A 15,491-nucleotide genomic window follows, 5' to 3' on the forward strand; every position below is an offset into this window, starting at 1 on the left:
ACACTTGTATGTGTGTTGCGTAAACACCCTAATGGAACCACACTAAACACCCTGATTTGTGTACTTAATATGTTTTAGAGATGGCTCCATATCATTGCATATAGAGTGGACTCATTCTTTTGAATGACTATTCTACTTTAACAAGATACTATAAAAACTTCTTTATCCAGTCCCTTTTAGATTATTACTTAATATTTGTTTCAATCTTTTGTTAGTAGAAACAATACTAAAATAAATAGACTTACAGATGTGTGTATATATGTATTATAAAGTCTTAAAAGTGAAATACTATGTTGATGAACAAGTACATATTTAATTTTAATAGATACTGCAAATTTCCCTTATAAGACATACTTTTTACACTCCTGCCTGCAATTTTGATCATTTGTTTAACCATATTCTTGTCAAAATAGAGTGTTATTAAAAATTTTGATATCAATCTTATACACAAAAATACCATAATGGTATAGTCATATATTGTATTTCTCTCAAAGTAAATAAGATCAAGCATATTTTCATACACTTAAAAATTCTTAAAGTTTCTGCTGGCAATTAAATCAAAGTTTATTTTATAGTAATTCATTTAGCTGTACAGATAATAATTTATCTGTAATTAGTGTTTTCATAATTACAATTCCTAGCCTTACTGTCATCTTGGATTCTGGGTGAGATTTCAATTTGGCCAGCCAAATTTACTTGAATACCATTGCTTTAAGACAGAAATTAGACTGAGGTTGTATTTATTCCATTCCTGCTCCTTCTGCTTTTCCAGCTGTCAAGTATGGTTATGGAGACATTGGAATTTTATGTGGAAACTTTAGAAAAGTTCCTAGAAACCAGTCATATGCTTCAGAGGCAGGAAAGAGTCCTTTTTTGGCCAATACCTCTTGCAGAACTAATATGGCCCTGTAGAAAATAATTACAATGCCAGTGATTCCTTGATGGAATGTTTTTCATTTTCTCCCATTATCCTCAGAGATACTGGGATAATTTTTTTTCCAATTATTTTAAATATATGACTGAGGTGAGATATCCATGGGCAAGCTATTTTCAGTATTTTGTTGTGGGGGGGGATAAGATATCAGACTCCGAGGAATTTTCCTTAATTCTGCTGAAGCTCCTTGAGGTACAAGGTGTTATCTATTTTAGCCTCTACTACCCAGCCAACTGAAATCAACTTTTCTCCTTCACTTTGCTTTACCTCCAGACTGCTCCTACAAATATGGCATGTCTGCATGTTTCCCCATTCAGCACTTTCTCCCTGCTATTCAACGTTAGCCAATATTATTTAGAAAATTTTCCATGGCCAGCTTACACTGTCTGTTCCAAAGAAGGAATTGTTAATTTTAGCTCACAGGTTAAATCAATTATATCAGAGAGCTGTACAAGACTGGGAGCCACAACTGTAGGCATCTCTTCTGGGATTTCCAACTTTTATTGAGAATATTGTCCAATATTTCTGAGATGACAAGGGAGAAACATCACTTAACACTGTAATCTCATTAACCCTGGTTTTCTTAACTTTCAGGAGTGTAAACTATTTGCCTCATAAGCACATCAAAGAGAAGTAAATTTATTTTATAAGAGTATTTGGGGTTTAAATAAATACCATGAATGTCAATGGACTAAATGTTTCACTCAAAAGACAGAGAGTGGCAGGTTGGTGATATTAAAGGACACCATAGAACAGTTAGACTTAATTGATATTTTCAGGATATTACAGAAAAAAACCCTCAGAATATATATTCTTTACAAGTACACATGAACATACTCTAGAATAGACCACATACCCTATCACAAAGCAAGCCTCAACAAATTTAAGAGGATATAAATTATTTCAAGCACCTTTTCTGACCACAATGACATGAAACTATAAATGAAACACAGAAAGAAAAATGAGGGGAAAAAATGACTGCATGGAGACTAAACAACACGCTACTAAAAACAAAAACAAAAACAAAAACAAAACAAGTCAACAATGAAATCAAAAAGGAAATTAAAAAATAACATAATAAGAAATGAAAGAGTTGAAATTACAACCAACACCACAAAAATTAAAAAAATAAAAATAACCAGATACTATGAACAATTATATGGCAACAAATTGGACAATCTAGAAGAAAAGGACAAGTTTCTAGAAACATACAACTCACCAAAATTGAATAAAAGGAAATAATTTGAACAGACTGATTACTAGAAGTGAAATAAGATCAGGAATAATAAAAAAACCTCCCTGCAAACAAAAGTCCAGGACCAGATGGCTTCACTGGGGAATTCTACCAAACATACAAAGAAGAAATTATACCAACTTTCTCAAACTGTTCCAAAAGACTGAAGAGAAGGGAACACTCCCAAACTCACTGTACGAAGTCAAACCCTCATATAAAAACCAGACAAAGACACTACTAAAATAGAAAATTATAGGCCAATTATAGCTTTGATGAACATACATGAAAATGTTATCGATAAAATATTAGCAAACAGAATCTGACACATAAAAGAGATCATACACTATGATCAAGTTTGATTCATCCCAGGGACACAAAGATGGTTCAACATATGCAAATCAATCAATGTAATACACCATATCCACAAAAGGAAGGGCAAAAAACACATGATCTTCTCAATAGATGCAGAAAAAGCATTTGATAAAATTTAACACCATTTCCAATAAAAACCCTTACCAAAGTAGGTATAGAGGAAACATATCTCAACATAATAAAAGCTATTTGTGACAAACTTACAGCCAGCATAGTACCCAATGGTGAAAAACTGAAAACCTTTCCACTAAAATCTGGGACAAGACAAAGTTGCTCACTCTCATCACTTCTATTCGACATGGTCTTGGAGATCCTACCATAGAAATCAGACAAGAAAAAGAAATAAAAGGAATCTATTTTGGAAGAAAAGAGGTAAGACTGTCACTATACGTGGAAGACTGTAAGTACAGAAAATGTTAAAGACTTCACATAAAACCTGTTAGAACTGATGAGCAATTTCAGCAGGGTAGCCAGATACAAGATTAACATAGATAAATTTGTTGCATTTCTTTAACAATGAAAGATCAGAAAATGGAAGTAAAGAAACAATCTCTTTTAAAATTGCATCAAAAAAAAATTTAGGAAAAAACCTCACCAAAGAGGTGAAAGAGTCATATGCTGAGAACTATGAAACATTGATTAAGGAAATTAAAGATGATTTAAAGAAATGAAAAGAAAGCTCATGTTCTTGGTTTGGAAGAATTAACATTGTTAAAATGGCCATAATACCCAAAGCAATCTACAGATTTCATGTGATACCTATCAAATTATCCAGGACATTTTTCACAGAACTAGAACAAATAATCCTAAAATTTATATGGAATCACAGAAGATCCAGAATTGCCAAAGCATTACTGAAGGAAAAGAACAAAGCTGGAGAAATAACCCTCCCAGACTGTAGACAATACTATAGAGCTACAGTAATCAAAACAGCATGGTGCTGGTAGAAAAACAAACATATAGCTCAATGGAACAGAATAGAGAGCCCATAAATAAACCCACACACCTACAGTCAATTAATCTTTCACAAAGGAGGCAAGAATATACAATGGAGAAAAGAGTCTCTTCAGCAAGTGGTGTTGGGAAAGCTGGGCAGCCATATGTAAATCAATGAAATTAAAACACTCCTTCATATCATTGACAAAAATAAAATGGCTTAAAGACTTAAACATAAGACAAGATACAATAAATCTCCTAGAAGAAAACATGAGCAAAACATTCTCTGAAATAAATTTTAGCAATGTTTTCCTAGGGCATTCTACCCAGGCAATAGAAATAGAAAGCAAAAATAAACAAATAGATCCTAATTAAACTTATAAGTTTTGCACAGCAAAGGAAACTATAAACAATATGAAAAGACAACTCTACAGAATGGGAAAAACATATTTGCAAATGATGTGATTGGGGTTGAATCTCCAGAATATACAAAGAGCTCATACAACTTAATAACAAAAAATACAGACAACCCAATTGAAAAATGGGCAAAAGATCTAAACAAGCATTTCTCCAATGCAGTCATAAAGATGGCCAATAGACACATTAAATTAAAAAATGCTGAATATGGCTAATTTTCAGAGAAATGTAAATCAAAACTATAATGAGGTTTTACCTCACATCAGTCAAAATGGCCAATATTAAATGATAAATTACCATTTATCATCATAAGTCCACAAATGATAAATTCCTGAGAGGGTGTGGAGGAAAGAGAACCCTCTTACACTGTTGATGTGAATGTCATTTTGTGCTGTCATTATGGAAAACAGTATAGAGATTTCTTTAAAAAAAGAAAAAAAAACTAAAAATAGACTTACCAAATCATCCAGCAATCCCACTCATGGATATATACCTGGAAGCAACTCTAATTCCAAAAGATACATGCACTCCAATGTTCAGATCAGCACAATACAATAGCCAAGATATGGAAACAAACTAAATGTGAATTGACCAATGACTAAAGAAGTTGTGATACATACACATAACTCAGCCTTAAAAAAGAATAAAATAATGCCACTTGCAGGAACATGGATGGATCTAGAGATTTTCATACTAAGTGAAGTAAGCCACAAAGAGAAAGAAAAATGCCATATAATATCACTTATATATGGAATCTAAAATAAAGGACTTATTTGTTTACAAAATTAACTTATTTACAAAACAAAGACAGACTCACAGACATAGAAAACAAACTTATGGTTACCAAAGGGGTAAAGGAGGGAGCGATAAATTGAGGGTTTGGGGTTTGCTGATACTAACTGCTATATATAAAATAGGTAAACAAGAAAATCCTACTGATAGCCCAGAAAACAATATTCAATACCTCGTAATAGCCTATAATAAAAAAGAGTATGAAAAGGAATATATATATATATTTATATATGTATAACTGAATCACTATGCTGTACACCAGAAATTAACACAACATTGTAAACTGACTCCTCTTCAGTGAAGAAAAAAGAGTTATTGGGGTTTGAAAAGTGATTCTAGATCTATTTATTTTTAGCTCCAGAATTGATAGAACATGACTATATTAAAATTGGAAGAGATATGAGACTGCTGAGAATATACTTCTAGCCTTGTTAAGCTTATTATGTCATATTAAACCTATTCTTTTCTGTCCCATAAATGTTCTTTGAGGTCCAGTATGCACAAAAATCCACAGCAATATAAACTGTTGGCTTGCCCTTTGGCCATATAAGGATATAGCTAGAAGATGGAAACACCGAAGAGGGCCCTCATGTGGAAGAGAGTCTCATGTTGATACCTTGGTCTTGGACTTTGAGTCTCCAGAACTATTAGAAATATGTTTCTGTTTGTAAAAGAAAAATAATTTCCCTTATTATCCTGTTTTTTTTTCCCTTGCCCCCCACCTTTGTTTTTTAAATCCCTCATTGGTTTCCAACAGCAGTCTAAATACATAAAAATCACTTATTAAAAATATATATGCCTGAGTTTTCCCCAACCCAATGGATAAAAATCATGGGGGGCATGGCCCTAGCAAAATAGTTTAATAAACTACTAATGTGATTCTGATACCTAGCCAATTTTGAGAATCACTGCCTTAAATAATAGAATCTGAAACCATCAAAAAAATTCAAAGTCAAACCTAAGAGGCCTTCAAATTAATTCCATTTTTACACCATCAATAAGGCATACAAGGTAACTTGAAGTTCAAAAGCAGCAGTTTGTCTCCAGATTATCTGCACATGAATGTAATTAATAAGGTTAAATTGAGATTAATCTCTTTGGAAATATACCTTAAGAGCATTTCAGGCCCAGTGAATTTTGTTTTATCCATTTTAAAAGTTATAAGCATTTGGAATACTCTTTAATATCTGCTTTTAGCAGAGTGACAAAACCAGATGACTGGTCTCAGCAAAAGAGAAAGACAAACTTACTATTCATAAACGAGTATGACATCTACTTGCAGAAAAAGTAAAACAAAATAAAAAGAAACCTATCCTGAAAGGAAAAGAAATTGGGAATGTCTACAATGAATTCAAGCATCTGTGCAATTATTTTGACAGCATGTAGAAGAGAAAACCTAAGCATCTGCATTTACCAGAGACAAAAAGAAAAAAAAAAAAGCACTGGTTGTGTTTTATGATTCAGTTTTCACTCTGAAATCATATAGAATATAACACTAAGAAGAAATAATCCAGTGAGGGTATCTGGAACCATATCATTCACCTAGAATTTGTTGTCACTATGGACAAAGAACAATGTTTGATTTCTTTTTATTTCATCCAACTGTTTTAACATCCCTTATAATAACCCTATGAGTTAAGTATCACCTTCATTCTACAGATGAAGAAATGCAGAATCAGTGATAAGTTATCCACCCCAAAACACACAACTAAAAAGTAACAAAGGATCACATTTGGACACCATACAATCATTTCAGTGCTTTTTTTTGCTACAACAAAATTGCCTATTTTGTTATATGTGTTGGTCCCTATCAGGCTGTCCCTTCTGCAATTTGCTCTTTATCTATTTCTCTGGCATCTCTAATTTCCTTATTTCTCCTTTGACACATATTTCCATAACTGATCATTTCCACTTCACCTTATTTCCAATCACCAAATTCATGCAACCTCCTTAGGATCTCAGTGTTATCTGAGTAACAGGTGAAGACAGAGACCAGGTTGGTTTGAAGAACTTTAATAAAATAAATCAGCTTCATGATGCCTGTTTATATAAAGAAAACAGAATGTGATGTTTAAAGTCAATTCAGATGTAAGCATACACAAAATTTACATAAACGTTAAGACCCTCTTTCTCATTCCACAATGTAATCCAGATTTACATCTACCTGCCTTCTGCTTACTGTGAAAACTATACACTATAATTTAAAAGTAAGATCATTTTGGAAGAGATAGGAAAAACGGATGGAAACAATGATCTCATGTTAAAAATTCTTACCCATGAGGGCCACATTCAGTAATATTGTTTAATTTTTTTTTACAAGGCTTTTATATTTTTGTGATTAAAAAGTACAGACTCGTTAATACTGAGGGGGGAAAAAAAAAAAAAACCTTAGCTAGATGCAGACATTCTTGAATTATAAATCACCATGTGTCGGCCTCTCCAGTGTCCAACAACCACCAACAGGACATAAATTCAGGGCTGACATTCACCCTGTAAATAATGATACACCCTTATTGATTGTGTGAAGCTGGCTTCCATTCTGAAAGATTGGGTTGTACAGTGGGGCTATATCATTGTTAAACATGTTGATTATGATCTCAGAGTAAATCATAAGAATTCCAAATTAACCTAAATATATGAAAAGGTAAGTGGGATAATAGTAAATGCCTTAATTAATTCATCAACAAATAAAAATTAGCTAGATATTAAGATCAAAATAAGTTTAAGACCGACACTATAGAATTTTCCCAGCACTGTTTATTGGAGTTACATTTGTGTATCATTCTTTTCAAGATCATCAAGAGTGCAAGGGAGGAATATGGACCTTACTTTTAGATAGAACAGGATGCAAACCCTGAGTCTATGATCTTGACTAGCTATTTTAAATCTGTTTCTTCAAAAGTAATACTAGAATTATTTTAATACCTATATGAAAAATGTTCTATAAAAGTGAAATAAAATCAACCAGCATCCAGCTCATATATGCAAGAGTAAATATTAACTATTTTCCTCTTTTAACAACACATTGGGAGGATAAATGGCTTTAGAGTTTCGTGTCTATCTCAATGTACAACAGAATGACTTTGGATCTTTGTTTATGTTGATCATAGTCCAAAGAAATAAAACACCAATGGCAGTCAAATGAATAGGCCCCCTCTTCCCTTACAGGGAGGCTAAGCACTAGTTTGAACTACTTTTCCCCTGGTAATTAGAATTCAAGAGTCAAAAATTAAGTCAAAGATGTCAGAAATAATTCATTGCTTACTTTTATCTTTTATGTGCCATTTAAATAATGAAAACAGGCATTTTACACATTATCAAAGTGGCACTGATACTTCCTCACATTACTTATTTGAGAAACAAGAATTCCTGGAAGAAAATCTATTTCAAACATGGAACAATGCAAAGCCTTGTCTTAAAACAACAGATCTCCAGCTGGATATCCTATAGATCATCTTCTGTATGATTAATGCATATCATACTGTATACAGCAATTTGACACCTTCATTTAGCATCAGTCTTCATAACAAGATTCTATTTTATATGGACCTCTTTTATATAGCAATGGGAACTCCATGTATTTTCAATGATTATAAATCTAAATGTCGTTTTTACTCACTGAAAGATTTTTTTCTTTTAAAATCCAGAATATTTACTTTATCAAGAATTTGGTAACTTCAGGAATTTTGTTAGGATTTGGAGTGTCTTCATTTCTTCTTGGTTACAGGTTCTATCCAATGAAGACAATATGCACAAAGTCAAAAAAAGGGGGGATTAAATTAAGCTTCCAAAAACTCTGTGGTAGACCTCAATTAGACAATGGAGCTTGGACCTAAAGTCTTATTGTTGGCCTCCACATAACTGAGTTGAGGACAAAGATGCCCAGAGCGAATGACTAGTCTGAATCATAGGTGAAAAAGAGCAGGAGTTACACACATTACATTCCACTTCTCCCATTTCTAAAAGACCTTATTCAGGTAGGCCTGAGGTGTGGAACTTGGAAGTTCTCATTATTAAAGATATGACTTAATTAGATAATTTCACCTAGCAGAGGAACTAAGTAGGCCACTTACCAAAATGAAACCACTTACATCACAATATCTATTTTCTGACCCCCCCCATTATTCATGTTTATTAAATTCCTATCTCCTTCCCTGTATTTTAGCTTTACTGTGATTCTGTGTTGTAGTGATGAGTAATCCAAAGAGCATGGGCTTAACAGTTGGAAATAAGAACATAGGCTTTGTGATCTTACCACATATTGAATGGCAAACTTCTCCAATAATTTAAACTCCTTAAACCCCAGCATCATCATCTGAACAATAGGATTGATCATGCCTTTTTTTTTGTATGATTATTATGAGATTCAAGGAGATAAAATGTCACACTGTCTAGCACAGTGACTGGCAGGAAACAAGATGCTAAACAATATATTTTTTTTTCTTTCTCCCTGATTAGGGAGTGCGTGAAATTCTGGGTCATTGTCTATTAAAAATTGTCATCTATATTATGACAAGTTGACCTGTTGAAGGGAAATGTATTTCTGTCATTTAACCAATTTCTTGTTGTCAGAAAAAAAATTTTTGACTGATTATTTTAGTAATTAAATTCTTTGTTCTGTTTGCATTGCCTGCTTTTAATCTAAACTAACTAGCAACTAAATGAAATCAGTCAATTTCTTTTTTGATTTTATGGTTTAAAAAGCTAATAATGACATAAAAACCTCTAAGATGGATCAGAGAAGTGATTTGATTTCCAAGGGCAAGGACTTGGTTGTCTTTATGTGCATCAATCTTCCTCTTGCCTACAGTCAGTAAAGAATGCATTACACTATTTATTTGTGAAAAGTATTGAATTAGTAAGCATTTTGTTTATGAATTCCATGTCCAACAATGAAAGCTTCTGTTAGCTATCTAAGGAACAGAAGTATAGTCAGTGACCAAAACTGTATTTCTGCTTTCATCCTGAATAGAGTCCTATCACTCATAGAGTTTCATCCTGTACACTCTGAACCATGGAACAGATTGCCAGAAAAAAGTCAAAATACAATTTTCTTTCATTTTCTAATGCTTTTCTCAGAGGCTCATTAAAGATTGCAAGGGCATTGGTCCAAGCCCACAAAGCACATGAGAAATAAGATCTGGTTGTTCCAGAAACCACCATTCCTTCCACATTCAGTAATCACTTAACATTCAAGTCAGGAGGAGTTTTCTCTCTGTAGCTAAATATAGACAGAAATCACATGCCAGGCAAAGCTGAGGATTTTAGTTCAGAGAGCTCCAAAAGAATGTAGAATTGTTGACTACATTCTCCTCCCAATTGCCAATCAACAGGTCTGTGACCTGAGAGTGGGAGGGAATCTTGGAACTCAGCTTAAATAAGATCACAACCCTTTATTGTAAACCCTAATTGTAAATAATAGATAACAGTTGGCAAACTGAAATATCCAATTTTAATTAGATTCTTTGTAGTTACATATTTTTGATGAGATTTAGTTCAATAAATCATAATAGCTCAGTGTTTTTGTTGTGTTCCCATCTATTGGTACCTGGGTTAAGGTTATATAGCAAATTTGATTGATAGGAACATGGATTGGTTTGCTAGTTTGCTAGTTCTACCAGTGAGCTTAGGAAACTGATATACTATCCATTCTAAGACTCAGTTTACTCTCTGTTGAGCTGTTGTAAAACTAGATTTCAGTGTACCCACTTTTCAACTAAAAGCTCAAAACACTATTTTCTTCTTTATAATTGGGAAATAAAGCCTTTGTTGAGCAGCAGATCATTAAAATGATTTAGGTACCTGAAACTAGAATAGAATATTAGTGACAAAATGTCACTTCAGGATGATCAGATTTTCTTTAAGAAAAAAAAAAAACTCTTCATTCATTCACTCGATTGGTTGATACATTTTGGACATCTGCTATGTATGTAACTCTGCTGGTCCTGGAGTTATGAGCAAAACATTGTGTCCTGCTTTCATGGGCCTTATGATGCAATTGGAGAGACAAAATTAAACAAGCAATGGTATGACATGAGAGTCATAGAAGCAATGAGAGAAGGAGAGATGAGAAATTTTTTAAATTGCATGGATTTAGCCATAAGTACTTACTGATAACTTTCATGGGAAAACAGCAGTGAAGTAATGAATATTAAAATACTACCAGAATAGTTTAAAAATTGTTTGAAAGTAAGGAAATGAAAATAAAAGTAATGACAAATATTTTAAGAAGTTTAGGTCTAAATGGAGGAAAAAAATAAATGGGGTGCAAGTTAAAATGGGGAGTGAAGAATGTTTTAAGACTGGAGAACAGGAACATAATTAGACGTTTTCAAGTATTATAAAAGTCATTATTACTTAGGTTGTGAATGTTTTTGTTAAAAAATATAAGCTTGCCAAAAGAATTACTTGTAAAAGTCACCTATAATCCAACCACTTAGATATAAACACTAGTATCATTTTGGTGTCTAATATTGAAGTTTTTAATACATATATACATAAGTAAACACAAACACACATGTGATTAATTTTAACTAATACAGCTTCATTCCATATATGTTGGAAATATTTATGGGTCAATAAATGTGCATATTTATTCTTAAAAAATACATAACATTTTCTAATATAGTAGTCACAATCTATCTGATTATTCTTCTATTATGAAAAATTAGGATTTTTCAATTGTTCATAAATATAAACAATACAGTTATAAAATGTAAACTTTTGATTTATTTCATTGAGATGATTACATATTTGTCAATTTTTTTCAGGATACATTTCTAAAAGTATGTTAGGTTTTGCACTAAAATTTAGCACACTTAGAGGTTTGAACACTTACTCTAAGGTTGCCACAAGGGAGATACTCTGCAAAAAATAATAACAGAATAGCTAAACCCAGGTCCAGACTGATTTAGAGTCAACCATGCCTGGGGAGGATAGTAGGTCAATACTGGAAAACTGTATTTGGACACTTGGGAGGTTACAGAAATCCTATCCATGGCTATGGCAGAGAAGAAATAGGTAAATAGTTAATTTAAAAAGTGCAGTAGACAGAAGACCAGACAGGGGAGAGATTAGAGAGTTAAGGTAGTGCTGACATTTGTGGAATAAAAAACCTGCAGATTTTCCTGTGTGAGAAGGAGCTGATTTGATTGGATTGCAGTTAAAAAATGGCATCTGAACTGGAAAACTGGCAGATTGGCCACTGTTTACTAGGTTATGTTTTAGGAATGTTAGCTGGGAAAAAGCTAAGCAACTGACCACAACAGTTAAGCTGACACAAAGAGGGGAAAAAATGTAACAAAAACAAAATGTTTCTGAACTACCAGCATCACTTTCTAGTTTTTCAAGTTAGACAATGATCATGAGTTTGCATTCTCTTTCACACAAGGTCATAACTAGCAAAGAATTTGTCTAGCAGTCAAAGAGTATATACATAAAATATATACTCCTAAAGTGAAAAAGTAAATTAATCAGAACAACAGCAACAACAATAAACATGCCTGATAAAATTATTTTATATTTGATATATCCATTTATTTTAATTGTTACAACCAATTAAATATGTTAAAAATAAAGATGCAGTGCTATCTCTGAAATGCATTTCTGAAGTTACATTAATTCAGAATGGATGAGAGGTGGCAAAGTACAACATATCATATAGCCAGTTTTCTAGAAGTCAGCATTTAGAAAAGATATTAACACATAAAATATTTAAATGGGCTGTAAAATATCACAGAGTATAATGAATTCCAAATAAGGTATCACACAATACAATACCACCTTTCTCTGCTTATAATTACTACAAACCATTTACCTATGAAAACTGCATCCATGTTATGTAGATTTTTTGTTTGTTTTTTTAATTTATGGGAGTGGGAGGCAGTTGATGAGTTCTGATGTTTTACTCTATCAAACTGCTTTATCCTGCATTTAGCACACACACACACACACAAAAGAGAGAGAAAAAGAAAAAACCAAGCAGGGCAATATTTTACTTTTTTTTAACATTTTTTTTATTGAGTTATAGTCATTTTAGAATGTTGTGTGCATTTGTTGATTAAAAAAAAATTAAAACTTTACATTTCTTTAGTTTTTTCCACATAGGGGAATACAGAAGACAAATACAATAATAGTGTGATTATTTGGGTTTCTTTTTAGATCTTTATTTTAATATAATCATAACACGAATACTAGAAAGGAACTTAGATTGAGGTCTATAACTTTTGATTTGTGTACTATGTAAGGTTTAAGAACCTGACAAAGGTCAGTTAAAAAAACAGTATAATGCAAGATTTAGTTTTGCTTCTTTTATTATATAGTTGAGTTTGTGAATATGTTATCCTACAATTTAAAATCACCTTCCAGTTTGTTCAGATACCTTCTACAGATGATTAAATGTATTTCTTATTAAATAGGGTGGGTTCCTCTCTTTTTCACTACATACATTTTAGAAGATAAGGCCTGACAATTTTTATATACTCTGTTTTCCTTTTAAAAATAATTTTGGTAAGTTTATTACAAATTAAATGAATATAAATTTAACTTTTAAATTTATGGATTTGATAATTGCATAATTGGTACTTTTAATATTACTTTTGTTTTTAATTTTATTGTGGTAATAACATTTAACATGAGATCTACCCTCTTAACACATTTTTAAGTATACAATAAATTGCTGTTCATTATAAGTATGATGTTGTACAGCACTTCCTTATATTTGCTTAACTGAAATTCTGTGCTCATTGATCAGTAATTCTCCAGTTTCCTCCTCCCCCCAGTCCTTAGCAATGGCCTTTCCACGATTTGATTTTATGAGCCTGACTATTTTAGATATCTCATACAACCAAAACCATGTGGTATTTTGCCTCTCTAAAACTGACTTGTTTCTCTTAGCATTAACATCCTCAAGGTTCACCCATTTTGTCAAATATCACAGGTTGGGCTGACTACTGTTCCATTGTAAGAATATATCATATTTCCACATTTTCTTTATCCATTAATTGGTCATTTAGCTTGTTTTGACTTCTTGGCTATTGTGAATCATGCTGCAATAAATATAGAAGTGTTAATATCCCTTTGAGATCCTGATTTAGTTCTGTTTCTAATTTTTTGAGGAACCTCCATACTGTTTTCCATAGCAAGTGCATGGTTTACCATTCCCACCAGCAGTGAGGAAGTGGTCCAATTTCTCCATATATTTGCAAACACTTGTCTTTTGTGTCTTTGATAACAGACTTCCTGACAGTTAGAAGGTGATACCTAACTGTGAATTTGATTTGCATTTCCCTGATGATTAGTGATATTTAGCTTTTTTTTTTTCCATTTATCTGTTTCCCTCTGGTATGTCTTCTTTTGAGAAATATCTTTTCAAGTTTTTAGCCAAGTTTTAAATTGATTGATTTTAGGGGTTTCTTTTGCTATTAAGTCATAGGAGTTCCTTACATATTTTGGAGATAAACCTCTTGACAAATATATAGTTTGCAAATATTTTCTCTCACTTGGTATGTTGCCTTTTCATTTTGTTGTTTCCTTTGCTGTGTAGAAGCTTTTTCGTTTGATTTAATCACAGTTGTTTATTGGGTATTTTTTCCTTTTTTATTGAATTATAGCTTATTTACAATGTTGTGTTATTTTCAGGTGTACTGCAAAGTGATTCAGTATATATATATACTGAATCATATATATATAATGTTTTCTTTTTCAGATTTTTTCCACCCAGGTTACTACAAGATACTGAATATAGTTTCCTATGCTGTAAAGAAAGTATGTCTTTGTTGTTTACTATTTTATATATAGTAGTAACTTTTGATTTGTGTAATATGTAATGTTTAAGAACCTGACAAAGGTCAATTAACTCCTAATTTAACCTCCTTCCTTGTTTTACCCTTTGGTAACCATAAGTTTGTCTTCTAGGTTTGTGAGTCAATTTTCCAGTTTGTAAATAAGTTCATTTTTATCATTTTTTTTTAAGATTCCACATATAAGTGACATCTTATGATATTTGTCTTTCTTTGTCTGACTTACGTCACTTAATATGATAATCTCTAGGTCCATTCATATTGCTGAAAATGGTATTATTTCATTCTTTTTCATGCCTGAGTTATATATATATATATATATATATATATATATATATATATATACCACATCTTCTTTATCCATTCATCTGTTGATGGGCATTGAGGTTGCTTCCATGTATTGGCTACTGTAAATAATGCTGCTATAAACATTGGAGTGCATATAGATCTTTTCAAATTAGAGTTTCTGTCTTTTCTGGGTATATGCCCAGTTGTAGGATTTCTGGATCATATGGTAACTCTATTTTTAGTATTTTAAATAACCTCCATACTGTTCTCCATAGCAGTTGCACCAAGCTACATTCCCACCAACAGAATGGGAGGGTCCCTTTCTCCCGATAGCCTCTCCAGCATTTGTTATTTGCAGACTTTTTGACAATAGCCATTCCGATTGCTGTGAGGTAGTACCTCACTGTAGTTTTGATTTTCATTTCTTTGATAATTAGTGATATTGCACATCTTTTCATGTGCCTGTTGGTCATTTGTATGTCTTCTTTGAAGAAATGTTTATTTAGCTCTTCTGCACATTTTTTGATTTTTTTTTTCATTTTAAGCTTTATGAACTATTTTTGTATTTTGAAAATCAATTCCTTATCAGTAGCAACATTTTCAAATATTTTCTCCCATACTGTAGGTTGTCTTTTTGTTTTGTTTATGGTTTACTTTGTTGTGCGAAAGCTTTTAATTTATTTTTGTTTTTGATGCTTGTACTTTGGTGTCATATTCA

Source organism: Camelus ferus, chromosome 16 (genome assembly GCF_009834535.1).
Source record: "Camelus ferus isolate YT-003-E chromosome 16, BCGSAC_Cfer_1.0, whole genome shotgun sequence".
Taxonomy (NCBI): domain Eukaryota; kingdom Metazoa; phylum Chordata; class Mammalia; order Artiodactyla; family Camelidae; genus Camelus; species Camelus ferus.